Raw genomic sequence first — 10,793 nt, forward strand, 5'->3', positions numbered from 1 at the left:
TCCAAGATTCACCCTTGGACCGGCTCCAGGGGTGTATAATCCCAACATTCCAGGGAGGGGGGCCTAGGCCCCTCTGTCCCCTTTGCCGGCGCCCATGTCGTAAAGAGTGAGGTATTAATGAGGGAGCAAATTTCCTCATATAGGTAACATGAAGAGGTTCCCCCTCGTCAATATCTAACTCTTTACGCTAAAGTTCAAATTATATTCCAATTCTTTAAGAATGACCCCTGAATCACAAAAGCCGTTTAATTAGAATATATAGCTCTTTTGAAATTACTAAACATACTTTAGAGTAAAGAGTGAGGTATTGAGGAGGGGACGAACCCCCTCATATACGTAATAATTTCTGTTCGTTTTAAGTTTTAATATTGCTCCTTTCTTTTAGTTGAAATTTTTTTTTCTATTTAATTTCTGATTGTTTTTTAAATAATGCTGGTAAAACCAGTTCCCCCTTCATGAAAATTCCTTTTTCTCATGAAAAATTCTTCCATGGAAATATCCTCCCACGTAACAATCCCCCCAAACCCCTTACCAGAAAAATATCCTCCCCTGAAAGCGTCTGTAAAATTACCAATAACCAATACTATATATAAACAATGGGCAAAGTTCATAATTTGCAGCCCTTCCTCTGAGGACTGTGGGGATTAACTCGTCCTCAAATACATAGTTATTAGATGTTTCGACTATTCTAAACAAAATGGCTATCTCAAAATTTTGTTCCATTGACTTTGGGGAAAAAATGAGCGTGGGAGGGGGGCCTAGCTGCCCTCCAATTTTTTTGGTCACTTTAAAAAGAGCACTAGAACTTTTAATTCCATGATCTTTCTTCGGGCGAAAAATGCAAAATCCCACATTTGTGCAGATAGGAGCCTGAAACCTCTAACGTAGGGATCTCTGATACGCTGAATCTGATGGTGTGATTTTCATCAATATTCTATGACTTTTAAGGAGGAGCTTCCCCCTTTTTTCCGAAATAGGGCAACTTTTCTCAGGCTCGTAATTTTTAATGAGTTGGACTAAACTTGATGAAACTTATATATTTAAAATCAGCATAGATTTCATATAAGCAGGAAAATGAGAAACAATCCCAAGTAGATCTCGGGGAAAACAAATCCCTGGTAGTACTTGCCAACTCCCCCCATGGAATTTCCTTGATGCACTCATGATACACCCCCTCTCTCCTTCTTTTGTGCCAATAAGTATGTCCAATAAGCATGTGAAAGTAACATAACATACAAAGACTACCTGCAACAGGAGAGTCAAAATCACCTCAAACCACCAAAATTACAGGCATAGTCGAATGTTCACGAGAACCAAAGAGATTCGATACTAATTTCTATCCCTACCCCCTCAAAAACTGAATTTTTTTAAATATTTACCTAACAACTCAGGGACAATCGAGAAATGTGGAAATAAAACATACCTTTTGAGGCTTCAAGCACGCTTCCCCCAACTAAACCAAGGGATGTCACGTATGGGGAGAGGGTATGTGTCCCTCGTGTTTTTAGCCCGTCGGTAAAATCAGGCAATTTTTTTTTCATTACTGTAAATGTGCTGATGGAAATATATGACTTAAAATCAATGAAAGAAGATCAGTCTCGATCGGCAAAAATGAAAAATGAAGCAATTTTAATAGCAATATCGCCCAGTCAGTCGGTAGAAATGACCAGCAAGATAGTAAAATTTATTGCAGCAACTCCCCCCCCCCCCAAAAAAAAACGCAAAAAAACCTAAGCATGAGTTCATTTTATTTTTAAGAGACTAGTATCGTCGTGGCTTTAAATTGTTTCGGGAAGAAGAATCTGGTCTACGCTTCAATGCCTGGAATAATAAAAGAGTTTTTTCCTGCGTCATCGCTGTGAAGATACCGGCTACTATGACTATTAACCTACATACTTTTATTTGGCTGTTACAGAAAGTGACTCTTCATATGAGAATTTTATGTGTGACATTGCCTCAATTAAGCAAACTGAAACACGTCAATTTTATGTTATGAATCAGAATAGTATTATTATCTTTACAAAGAGATTTAATAAAAATGAAGTTACAATATATAATAGGCAGCGCAATAGCGCTGCCTAAGTAAACAACGATGTTGGCACAATGTATTATTTTTTTCTCCATACCCGGGCATTTCGTCTCGAAGGAGTTGTCGTAGAAACTTCGAAAAGGGCTCATTCGATTGGAAATTAGAGTGGCTACTGCCCTTTTTAATAGTCAAAAGTCATTTGAGGGTAACTAGCCCCCCCCAGGCCTATCATTCCCCAAAACACATCCAATCAAAATTTTGAGATAGCCATTTTGTTCAGCGTAGTTGATTTTCAGATAGAAAATATATTTTTGAGGATGACACCCCCCACAACCCTCGGGGCAAGGGTTTTAAGTTATGTCCTGAGGGCATATAAGATCGATGTTGGCACAATGTATTATTATTTTTTTGTCCATACCCGGGCACTTCGTATCGAAGGAGTTGTCGTAGAAACCTCGAAAAGGGCTTATTCGATTGGAAATTGGAGTGGCTTGTGCCTTTAAATAATCGAAAGTGATTGGAAGGCAACTAACACCCCTTCCACGCCCACCCTTTCCTGAAACACATCCAATCAAAATTTTAAGATAGCCATTTTTTCAGCGTAATTTATTTTCAGATAGAAATTATGTTTTTGAGGAGGACACTCCCCCACAGCACTCAGGGCAAGGGTTGTAAGTTATGCCCTGGGGGCATATAAGGTTTTTATAGAAGGTGTTGTCGTAGAAACTTCAAAAAAGGCTCATTCGGTGGGAAATTGAAAGGGCTAGTGCACTTTTTAATAGTCGAAAGTGATTGAAGGGCAACTAAACCCCTCTCTCGCCCAACTTTTCCCCAAACACATCCAATCAAAATTTTGAGATAGCCATTTTATTCAACGTAGTTTTAAGTTCTTTAAAATAGGTCTTTGAGGATGACAACCCCCCTAAAAGCCCCCAGGGCAAGGATTGTAAATTATACCCTGGGGGCATATAAGTTTTTTATAGAACGTGTTGTCGTAGAAACTTCAAAAACGGCTCATTCGATTAGAAATTGAAAAGGCTAGTGCCCTTTTTAATAGTCGAAAGTAATTGGAAGGCAAATAACAACCCTTCCACGCCCACCATTTCCTATAGCACATCCAATCAAAATTTTGAGACAGCCGTTTTGTTCCACGCAGTTCAAAGTTCAGGAAATTATACATTTGAGCAGGACACTCCCCCCACAGTCTTCAGGGCAAGGGTTATAAGTTATGCCCTGGGGGCATATAAGTTTTTATTGAAATCTTTGCCGTAGGAACTTGGAAAGGGCTCATTCGATTGGAAATTCAAAGGTCTAGTGCGCTTTTTAATAGTTGAAAGTGATTGGAGGGAAACTAACCTCCCTCCCTCGCCCACCTTTTCCCCAAACACATCCAATCAAAATTTTTAGATAGCCATTTTGTTCAGCGTAGTTGATTTCCAGATAGAAATCATGTTTTTGAGGAGGAAACTCCCCCACAACCCTCAGGGCTAGGGTTGTAAGTTATGCCCTGGGGGCATATAAAGTTTTTATAGAATGTGTTGTTGTAGAAACTTCAAAAAGGGCTCATTTGATTAGAAATTGAAATGGCTAGTGCCCTTTTCAATAGTCGAAAGTGATTGGAAGGCAACTAAAACCCCTTCCACGCCCACCATTTCCCCAAACGTATCCAATCAAAATTTTTAGATAGCCATTTTGTTCCACGCAGTTTAAAGTTCAGTAAATTATACCTTTCAGCAGGACACTCCCCCCACAGTCTTCAGGGCAAGGGTTATAAGTTATGCCCTGGGGTTTTTATTGAAATCTTTGTCGTAGAAACTTGAAAAAGGGTTCATTCGATTGGAAATTCAAAGTGCTAGTGCCCTTTTTCATAGTAGAAAGTGATTTGAGGGCAGCTAATCCCCTTTCACGCCCACCTTTTCCCCAAACACATCCAGTCAAAATTTTTAGATAGCCGTTTTATTCAACGTTGTTGAAAGTTTTGGAAATTAGGTCTTTAAGGATGACAACCCATCCCCCCCACAAGCCTCGGGGCAAGGATTGTAAGTTATGCCCTGGGAGCATGTGAGGTTTTTATAGAAAGCAATGTTGTTAAAACATCAAAAAGGGCTCATTCAATTGAAAATTGAAAGGCCTAGTGCCCTTTTAATAGTTGAAAGTGATTGAAGGGCAACTAAACCCCCTGTTCTGCAAAATTAGGTCTTTTAGGATGATAACCCCCTCAGAGCTCTCAGTGTAAGGGTTGTAAGGTGTTCCCTGGGGGCATATAAGGTTTATATAGAAAGTTATTGTAAAAATTTCAAAAAGGGCTCACTTGTTTGGAAATTGAAATTGCTTTTTTTAATAATCAAAAGTAAGTGGAGAGTAATTGACCCCCCTCTCACGCCCGCATTTTCCCCAAACACATCCAATAGAAATTTTTAGATAGCCATTTTGTTCAACGTAGTTGAAAGTTCTGGAAATTAGGGTCTTTAAGGATGACAAACCCTCCCCATCATAGGCCTTAGGACAAGGGTTGTAAGTTATGTCCTGGGGGCATATAAGGTTTTTATTGAAAGCGTTGTCTTAGAAACTTCAAAAGGGCTCATTCAATTGGAAATTGAAAGGGCTAGTGCCTTTTTAATAGTTGATTGGATGTGATTGGAGAGCGACTAACGCCCCTCTCACGCCCACCATTTTCCCAAACACATCCAATCAAAATTTTGAGATATCCATTTTGTTCAACGTAGTTGAAAGTTCTTGAAATTATGTCTTTTAGGGTGATAACCCCCTCAGAGCCCTCAGTGCAAGGGTTGTAAGCTAAGCCCCCGGGGGGTATATAAAGTTCATATAGAAAGTTGTTGTAGAAATTTCAAAAAGAGCTCATTTGATTGGAAATTGAAATTGCCCTTTTTAATAGTCAAAAGTGAGCGGAAAGCAATTAACCCCCTCTCAAGCTCACCATTTCTCCGAACACATTCAATCACAGTTTAAAGTTAGCCATTTTGTTCAACGTAGTTGAAAGTTCTGGAAATTATGTATTTAAGGATGACAAAGCCCCCAGAGCCCCCAGAGCAAAGTTTGTAAGTTATGCCGTGGGAGCAAATAAGGTTTTTATAGATAGAGTTGTCGTAAAACTTCAAAAGGGGCTCATTCAATTGGAAATTGAGAGATCTAGTGCCTTTTTTAATAGTCGAAAGTGATTTGAGGGTAAATACCCCCCCTCCCCTTCTATCTCACGCCCACCATTCCTCCAAACACATCCAATCAAAATTTTCAGATAGCCATTTTGTTCAACGTAGTAGTAAGTTCTGGAAATTATGTCTTTTAGAATGAATTGTAAGTTAAGGGTTGTAAGTTATGCTGTGGGGATATAGGGTTATTATAGAAAGTGGGGTTATATAAACTTCGGAGGGGGCTCGTTGGATTGGTAATCAGACACTCTAGTGCTGTTTTTGAGAGTCAAAGTGATCAGAGGGCAGCTACCCCTCCCCCCTACACACATGTCGTATTGTTCCGAAATGTGTCTAATAGAAATTTTGATATAGCCATTCTATTCAAAATAGTTTAAATATCATATAACAAGGCGTTTGGGGTTGAAAAAACCCCAGAGAATAGGGGCAAGGGTAGTAGAAGGGCCTTATTGAATCGTGTCACGCACCCCTGCTGCCACCTATAACTTTTTTTTAACACCAAATATGGGCATAGCCTCCCTAGGGAGAACACGTGGTTAATGGGGTCAATGACCTCTTTCTCCATGGTCTCTTTCTCCAGGTGTGTTTTTGGCACGCTCTCAGCGAATGTTATGATCCAGGAATAGAAAACAGCATTTGTTGTTGTTTTGGACATGTACATGCTCGAGGCGAATGTCATGGTGTCCAGAAATAGAAAACAGCATTTGTTGTTGTTGTTGTTTTGGGCCAATGTTATGAGTTTCCCGGAATTTGGAACACCTGTGCTGTCGACCTCAATTCACCTATCGTGAATCAATAATTCCTCTTAAAAACAACAAATTAATTTTCCTTTCTTAACAGATCAATCAATCAATGACATAATCTATAAGACATTAAAAGTTTTCACATATAAAAGATTTTCCAGGAATATATCACATTCATTAATGTCTTTGCTAAAGAGTCCACTCTTTTGGTCGAACTCCAAAGGATATTAATAACCAAAGACCAGGGAAACAGTTCTCCGAGACACATCTTAGCGAAGAACTGTTTTAGCGAGGGAATCAGGTTTCTTATTAATTTGAAATGCGTTAGCGCAGAGATGTCAAAAACAAAAGGAACACGCTGAAATTACGTTTAGGGATTATTTGGGCGAAACTGTTTTAGCCAGGTTATGGAATTATTTCGGCAAAACAGCTAGAGACATTTTAAAAGATGATTTTTGAAGAGATTTTGGAAGAGGTTTTGAGTGTGGTCGTTATAATACACAAGTTTCATTTGAACAGTGTTGTGAGGTCCTCTACCCCAATCCCAAAGGTTCCGATCCCTCTACCCCAACCCCGAAGGAAGCCACCGGTCCTCAAAGGTCCACTGGGCTCCCAAAGGGCCCCCGGCCCTCAAGGTTCCCCCAGACCCCCCCGGGGCCAAAAGGGCCCCTCCCCCCTTTGGCCCCCCAAAGGAGCCCCTCTCCCTCCATCTCCTCCCTCCCTCCTCCCCTCCCCCTCCCCTCCTCCCCATCCTCCTCCTCCTCCTCCTCCTCCTCCTCCTCCTCCTCCCCTCCCCTCCTCCCCTCCCCTTCCCTCCCCCATTTCTTATACTTTTTTTGTGCATTGAGACACAAAACGACCCCCGCCCCCCGGCCCCTCCCCCTCCAAAGGTCTGATTTTTCAAAGTTCATTTTGAATTTCCTTCGTTGAAATGCAAGAGTTGGATTGTCTCAATAGTGTTTGGTTGTGGTGTCACAGTTACATTCTTGATTTTTCAAAGTTCATTTTGAATTTCTTTCATTGAAATGCAACAGTTGGAATATTTCAGTAGTGTTTGGTTGTGGTTTACCTTGACAGGGTTAAATATTCTGGATTTTTCAAATTTCATTTTGAATTTCCTTCGTTGAAATGCAAGAGTTGGAATCTTTCAGTAGTGTTTGGTTGTGGTTTACCTTGTCACAGTTACATTTTCTTTATTTTTCAAAGTTAATTTTTAATTTCTTTCGTTTAAATGCAAGACTTGGAATATTTCAGTAGTGTTTGGTTGTGGTGTCACAGTTACATTCTTGATTTTTCAAAGTTCATTTTGAATTTCTTTCATTGAAATGCAACAGTTGGAATATTTCAGTAGTGTTTGGTTGTGGTTTACCTTGTCACTGTTACATTTTCTTGATTTTTCAAAGTTCATTTTGAATTTCTATCGTTGAAATGCAAGAGTTGGAATATTTCAGTAGTGTTTGGTTGTAGTTTACCTTGTCACAGTTACATTTTCTTGATTTTTCAAAGTTCATTTTGAATTTCTTTTGTTGAAATGCAAGAGTTGGAATATTTCAGTAGTGTTTGGTTGTGGTTTACCTTGTGAGTGTTACATTTACTTTATTTTTAAAAGTTCATTTTGTATTTATTTCGTTGAAATGCAAGAGTTGGATTATTTCAGTAGTGTTTCGTTGTGGTTTACCTTGTCACAGTTACATTTTCTTGATTTTTCAAAGTTCATTTTGAATTTCTTTCCTTGAAATGAAAGAGTTGGAATAATTAAGTAGTGTTTGGCTGTGGTTTAACTTGTCATAGTTACAGTTTCTTGATTTTTCAATGTTAAGTTTAAATTAGTTAGTTGAAATGCAATAGTTGGAATATTTAAGTAGTGTTTGGTTGTGGTTTACCGTGTCACTCTTACATTTTCTTGATTTTTAAAAGTTCATTTTTAATTTCATTTCTTTGAAATGAAAGAGTTGGAATATTTAAGCAATGTATTGTTGTGGCTTACAGTTTCACAGTTACATTTTATTGATTTTTAATATTTCATTTTTAATTTATATAGTTTTAATTAAAGATAATTACTATTTAACTAGTGTTTTTTATTGGTTTATCGTGTAAGAGTTACAGTTTATTTATTTTTCAAAGTTAATTTTGAATTTCCTTCGTTGAAATGAAAGAGTTGGAATATTTCAGTAGCGTTTGGTTGTGGTTTGCCGTGTCACACTTATATTTTTTTGATTTTTAAAAGTTCATATAGAATTTCTTTAATTGAAATTCAAGAGTTGGAATATTTCAGTAGTGTTTGGCTGTGGTTTACATTGTCACAGTGACATTTTCTGGATTTTTCTAAGTTCAGTTAGAATTTCCTTCTTTGAAAGGCAAGAGTTGGAATATTTCAGTAGTGTGTGATGGTGGTTTTCCATGTCACAGTTACATAATCATTATTTTTCATATTTCATTTTTAATTTAATTCGTTGAAATTCAGGAGTTGGAATATTTCAGTAGTGTTTGGTTGTCGTTTACCTGGTCACAGTTACATTTTCCTGAATTATCAAAGTTCATTTAGAATTCCTTTCATTGAAGTGCAAGAGCTGGAATATTTAAGAAGTGGTTTGTCGTGGTTTACCTTGTCAAAGTTACATTTTCTTGATTTTTCAAAGTTTATTTTGGATTTCTTTCATTGAAATGCAAGAGTTTGATTATTTCAGTAGTGTTGTTTTTTGGTTTAACTTGTCACAGTTACATTTCCTTGATTTTTCAAATTTCATTTTGAATTTCTTTCATTGAAATGCAAGAGTTGGAATATTTCAGTAGTGTGCTGTTGTAGTTTAACCTGTCATAGTTACATTCACCTAATTTTTCAAAGTTCATTTTTAATTTGTTTCGTTGAAATGCAAGAGTTGGAATATTTCAGTAGTGTTTGGTTGTGGTTTACCTTGTCAAAGTTACATTTTCTTAATTTTTCAAAGTTCATTTTAGATTTCTTTAATTGAAAGGCAATAGTAGGAATATTTCAGTAGTGTTTCGTTTTGGTTTACCATTTCAGAGTTACCTATACATGATTTTTCAAATGTAAATTAGAATTTTTTTTTTTGAAATGCAAGTGATTGAATAGTTGAGCAGTTTTTTGTTATGGTTCTCATTATCAGAGTTACATTCTAATGAATTTTAAAAGTTCATTTTGAATTTACTTTTTTGAAATTCAAGAGTTGTACTCTTTCAGTTGTGTTTTGTTGTGATTTACCATGTCAAAGTTACATTTTCTTTATTTTTAAAAGTTCATTTAGAATTTCTTTAGTTTAAATGCAAGAGTTGGAATATTTTAGTAGGGTTTTGTTGTGGTTGACCTTGTCACAGTTTCTTTTTCTTGATTTTTCAAAGTTCATTTTGAATTTCTTTCTTTGAAATGCAAGAGCTGGAATATTTAAGTAGGGTTTGGTTGTGGTTTATAGTGTCGAAGTTACATTCTCTTGATTTTTCAAAGTTAATTTAGAATTTCTTTCGTTGAAATGCAAGAGTTGGAATATTTCAGTAGTGTTTGGTTGTGGTTTACCTTGTCACAGTTACATTTTCCTGATTTTTCAAAGTTCATTTTTAATTTCTTTCCTTTAAATGCAATAGTTGGAATATTTTAGTAGTGCTTGCTTGTGGTTTACCTTCTCAAATTTACAGTTTATTGATTTTCAAAGTTTATTTTGAATTTATTTCGTTGAAATGCAAGTGTTTAAATATTTCAATGGTGTTTTTTTGTGGTTTACCGTGTCAGTGTTACATTCTCTTTATTTTTCAAAGTTAATCTTGAATTTATTTATTTGAAATTCAAGTTTTGGACTATTACAGTAGTGTTTGGCTGTGTTTAACCTTGTCAAATTCAAATTCTATTGATTTTTAAAAGTTAATTTTTAACTACTTTATATTAAAAGCAATAGATTGAATATATATTTAGTTGTTTTTTGTGTGTTAACTTATCAGTGTTACATTATATTTATTTTTAAAAGTTGATTTCGAATTTATTTCCTTGAAATGCAAGAGTTGGAATATTTCAGTTGTGTTTTGTTGTGGTTTACCTTGCCACAGTTACATTTTCTTGATTTTTCAAAGTTAATTTTAAATTTCTTTAGTTGAAATGCATGAGTTGTAATATATCAGGAGTGTTTGTTAGTTTTTTAACCTGTCAAGTCTAAAACTTCTTTATTTTTCATAGTTAATTTTGTATTTTTTTATTTTATATGTACTAGTTTGACTATTTCAATAGAGTTTGTTTCTTTTTTACCGAGTCAGAGTTAAATTTTCATGATTTTTAAAAGTTTATTTTTAATTTCTATCTGTGAAATGCACTAGTTTGAATATTTAAGCATTGTTTAGTTGTGGTTTAACGTGTCGAAGTTACATTTTCTTGATTTTCAATTTTCATTTCGAATTTCTTTCGTTTAAATGAAAGAGTTGGAATATTTCAGTAATGTTGTTTGTGGTTTACCTTGTCACAGTTACATATTACTGTTTTTTCAAATTTCAATTTGAATTTTTTTTTCTTTTAAATGAAAGAGTTGTAATATTTAAGTAGTGTTTTGTGATGGTTTACATTGTCACAGTTACATTTTATTGATTTTTCAATGTTAATTTTGAATTTATTTAGTTGAAATGCAAGAGTTGGAATATTTCAGTAGTGTTTCGTTGTGGTTTACCGTGTCACAGTTACGTTTTCTTGATTTTTCAAAGTTTATTTTGAATTTCTTTCATTGAAATGCAAGTTGGAATATTTCAGTAGTGTTTGGTTGTGGTGTACCTTGTCACACTTACATTTTCTTGATTTTTCAAAGTTTATTTTGAAATTTTTTCGTTGAAATGCAAGAGTCGGAATATTTCAGTAGT

This window comes from Artemia sp. Qi Xiang Cuo, chromosome 15 (assembly GCF_049724085.1).
Source record: "Artemia sp. Qi Xiang Cuo chromosome 15, ASM4972408v1, whole genome shotgun sequence".
Lineage (NCBI taxonomy): Eukaryota > Metazoa > Arthropoda > Branchiopoda > Anostraca > Artemiidae > Artemia > Artemia sp. Qi Xiang Cuo.